Source organism: Phaseolus vulgaris, chromosome 7 (genome assembly GCF_051622355.1).
Source record: "Phaseolus vulgaris cultivar YP4 chromosome 7, ASM5162235v1, whole genome shotgun sequence".
Lineage (NCBI taxonomy): Eukaryota > Viridiplantae > Streptophyta > Magnoliopsida > Fabales > Fabaceae > Phaseolus > Phaseolus vulgaris.
In genome coordinates, this window is record NC_143504.1 from 12396164 (window position 1) to 12401174 (window position 5011).

Sequence of the window (5011 nt, forward strand, 5' to 3'; positions counted from 1 at the left end):
TTTTTTTTCAGGAAAGATAAACATTCTAAAAAACCACATTCTTTTGCATAATTAATTAAAAGAATCATCTTTGGACGAGTATTGTAAGGTGCTAATACTTTTCTTGCATGTAACTGACTTTTGAACCCTAAATTATGTTTTGCAGATCTTTCTTTTCAATTTTTCTATAATTTTTCATAATAAACTATAATGGTGACTCTCTCTAAGTTTTTGTGTGTCGTCTCATCATGATCCTGGTTGCGACAAATGGTTATATATTAGTCATTAAAACAAGTTTTTTTTTGAGTTGGGTAAAAAAATGAGACTTTACAAAGGAACTTAGGTTCTTCTCACCCGAGGAATTAGGATTTGGAAGTAATTTTGATTATTGATGTTATAGTGTTTGATTGACTATCATATGGCAAGAGAGAGGTGTTCAAATATAATGTAATTATTACAGTAAATGAAGATGAATATTCCTTGCCTGATGTGATGCTTTAATCGCACGTAATCGTAATGAAGAAAGAGAGGTTTTGATGAACCCTAATTGTAGAGAAAAATAAATATAAAAGAAACTTTTATTCACTTGTATATTAGAGAGTAAAATACATGGTGTATATATAAGAAAAAGATTAAGACCTAGCTGAAACAGAAAAGGAAAGTTGGGCCAAACAAACAAAGCCCAATAATTTAAAATAGAAAATTAAATATATTAACACCCCCTCAAGCTGGGGAGTAGATATTTGTCAGGCCCAGCTTGGATTTGAGAGTGGAGAACTGTGCGGAAGCAAGAGGCTTGGTGAATATGTCAACAACTTGCATTGCAGAAGTAATGGGCAGTAGTTTGAGGAGACCAGAGTTAAGTTTTTCACGAACTAGGTGGCAATCAATTTCGATGTGCTTGGTTCGTTCATGAAAAACTTGATTGTAAGCTATTTGAAGGGCAGATTTGTTGTCACAGTATAGGGTTGCAGGCTGGGAGAGAGGAAGATGTAAATCCTGAAGGAGGTAAGACAACCATTGTAGCTCACATGTGGTGGTGGCAAGGGCTCTATACTCGGCTTCAGAGGAGCTGCGGGAGATAGTTGGCTGCTTCTTTGATTTCCATGATATTAGGGAGTCTCCTAAGTAGATGGAATATCCAGTGACAGATTTGCGTGTGGTAGGACATGTTGCCCAGTTAGAGTTACTAAAACCACAGACGTGAAGTGAACTAGTGTGAGAAAAATATAGTCCTTCACCAAGGGTGCCCTTGAGGTAACGCAAAAGACGTGAGACAGCTTGCTGATGATGAGTTGTAGGTGCAGATACGAATTGGCTTAAATTGTGGACAGCGAAGGCGATGTCTGGTCGCGTGTTGGTTAAGTAAATTAGACGTCCAAGGAGTCTTCTGTATTGGGAAGTGGCATCAGCATCGAGAGGTGAGCCTTGGTCGGGAGAGAGACGAGAGGTGTGAGTCATAGGAGTGGCCACAGGTGCAGAGTCAAACATGCTAGTTTCTTGAAGGAGATCAAGAGTATACTTGCGTTGACTTAAATGAAGACCAGTACTGTTGCGAGCAATTTCCAGTCCCAAAAAGTAAGTGAGATTACCTAAATTTTTTTATCTTGAAGTGATGGTGAAGGGATGCAGTAATTGTATTGATTTCCTCCGTGTCATCACCAGTTAAAACCTAGTAATCAACATAAACAAGAATAACAGTGAGTTTATCATTATTATATTTAAGAAAAAGAGAGTGATCAACAACAAAAATAGAGTAATTATTTGATAAAAGAAAAGTAGAAAGTTTGGCGTACCATTGGCGACCAACTTGACGAAGGCCATACAAAGACCGTTGAAGCTTGCAAACATGCTGGGGAGAAGGAAGAGAGAGGCCAGGTGGGGGGGTCATGTATACCTCTTCATGGAGATCACCATGAAGAAATGCATTATTGACATCAAGTTGTTTTAAAATCCAATTTTTGGTAGTGGCAATAGCAAGGAGAAGGCGGAGGGTAGTGAGTTTAGCAACAGGTGCAAAAGTGTCTAAGAAATCAAGTCCTTCAAGTTGGGTGAACCCTTTGGCAACAACTCTAGCTTTGTGGCGCTCAACAGTGCCATCAGAATGGTATTTGATTTTATATACCCATTTACAACCAATAGTTTTCTTTCCTGAAAGGAGAGGGGTAAGTTGCCAAGTATTGTTAGCAGCAAGAGCTTGAAGCTCATCTTGCATGGCAGATTGCCAAGAAGCATGTTTGAAGGCTTCGTTATATGTCCGAGGTTCAGGATGAGAATTGATAGAGAAAATAACATTTCTAAAATTGGAAGATAAGGAATTGTAAGACAAGTAATTATGAATAGGATATCTACTACTTACAGTGTTGGTTGCAGTGTGGAAATCTGCAAGATAGGCAGGTTGTCGGTGAGGACGAGCTGATCTTCTTGGAAATTGGGGTGAGGTGCTTCCTGGAGATGCAGGCGGTGATAATTCTGATGGAGGTGCAATGTTGGATGCAGGAGCAGAGACACTATTTGTTGGAAGATCATAGGATAATGAGGTTGGTGGAGGGACAATATTAGGTGCAGGAGTAGAGACACATGGCTCGACAGGAGGTGTAGTATCAGAAAAAAAATTAAAAGCAGAATTATATGCATTAGAAATAGGGAGAGATAAAGTGTTAGAGTCCTTAGGCAAGCTACTGTCCAATTTATATGGAAAGTGGTTTTCATGAAAGATTACATGTCTTGATATCTCTATGCTATGAAACTTTAAATTTAAGATAATATAACCTTTTGTATTTTGCGGGAAGCCAAGAAAAATACCTTTGATAGATCTATCATCTAATTTTTTCCTATGTGCAGTAATGGTACTAGCATAACAGAGACAACCAAACACTTTTAGAAAGGAAATGTCATATGGTTTTCCAAACAACTTTTCATGAGGAGTGATGTTATTAAGTAATGGAGTAGGAACAACATTTATTAAGAAAACAACATGATTTACAGCAAATTCCCAAAAAATAGGAGGAAGATTTGCTTGAAAAAGTAAAGCCCGGGTTACATTTAGTATGTGTTGATGTTTACGTTCTACAATGCCATTTTGTTGTGGTGTTTCAACACAAGATTTTTTATGTATAATTCCCTTTGAAGCATAAAAATTTGACATAGCAAACTCAACACCTTTGTCAGTACGAATCGTTTTGATATTAGTTTTGAAATGATTTTGAACGAAAACAGTGAAGTTAATGATGTGCTGACGCACTTCAGATTTGTTATGCAACAGAATAACCCAAGTATAACGCGAGTAATCATCAACAATAGTAAAAAAATAACGAAAACCTTGCATAGAAATTATGGAACATGGTCCCCAAATATCAAAGTGTACAAGATCAAAAATAGCAGAGGTAACAGTATTACTTAAAGTGAAAGGAAGTTTTCTCTGTTTTGCACGACTACAAGTGTCACATACATGATGAGTATCAACAGTAATAAAAGAGTATTGTTTGCTTAAGACATGTAATCTTTCTTGTGAAGGGTGTCCTAGTCTATAATGTCATAGTGTTTTGTCTGTGATATTACAATTAATAAAAGGAGCAAAACAATGCGGTTTAGAACGACTAGAAGCAGGCAAGGTAGTGACAAGGTACAAGCCAGCGGTGGCTTTAACTGTACCAATCCTCTCTTGGGTGAGATTGTCTTGTATAATGCAGTGGGTTGAAGTGAAAGTTAAAGTGCATTTAAGTTGGTGTGTGAGTTTAGAAACAGATATTAAATTTAATTAAAAATGAGGCACATATAACACATCAGACAAATAAAACTTATCAGAAAAACGTACTAAACCAGAATATGTGGCATAAACAGTTTGGCCATTTGGAAGACTAATTAAGACAGGTTTAATTTTAGTATAAGTAGTAAAAACGTTCAAATTGTGACAAACATGATCAGTGGCACCAGAATCAATAATCCAAGATTCTTTTATAGAAGATAGTGAAGAGAGAAACTTACCTGTTGAAGAATGCTCAGTATTGGGGATTTCATCCGTAGAGATGGTGCCGACTTGATTAATTTGAGTGTGAGGGGCAGGATCCTCAAGGTTTTGCTGACGCAAAATGTTGGTAAGGAATTGACATTGCTGTGATGTAAGTTGAATCCCCTTTACATCATGTTCTTTAGGAAAAAGCTCAGAAAAAGTGTTAGTAGTAATCATATTATTGGCTTGGGATGTCCAATTGGTGAATTTGTAGCTAGGAGGGAACCCATGCTTATTATAACAGATGTCGATAGTGTGGCCAAGACGATTACAAAAAGTGTAGACTTTTCTAGTAAAAGAAAACTTTGAGGTTTTAACATTACCAGAAGGAAAACCCACTTTGCGAAAACAAACAGCCTCAATATGACCATATTTACCACAAAAATTGCATGTAATAGTGTGACTACTATTAAGACTATAAAGACTAGGGTTTTCATTAAACATTGCCTAAAAGATTTTTAAACCCAATCAAGATTTTGAAAGAGAACAGAAAAAAAAGACCAAGAACAACAAAGAGGGAAATAAAAATCAGAGAGAAGCGCAACAGAACTCTTCATTCGAAGAGCTCTGATACCATATTACAGTAAATGAAGATGAATATTCCTTGCCTGATGTGATGCTTTAATCGCACGTAATCGTAATGAAGAAAGAGAGGTTTTGATGAACCCTAATTGTAGAGAAAAATAAATATAAAAGAAACTTTTATTCACTTGTATATTAGAGAGTAAAATACATGGTGTATATATAAGAAAAAGATTAAGACCTAGCTGAAACAGAAAAGGAAAGTTGGGCCAAACAAACAAAGCCCAATAATTTAAAATAGAAAATTAAATATATTAACAGTAATTGCAACATTTTCACTCAAATTGTACAAATCCAAATTGTTAGTTTACTTTTATTTTCTTGTTTTGGTATATTAGAAACTATTAAAAACTCTTTTTATAGAAAATTTCCTAAGTTATTTAGTCAAGATAGTAAGCAAATTGTATATTTTGCTAATATTGTGCAACTCTAGAAAAC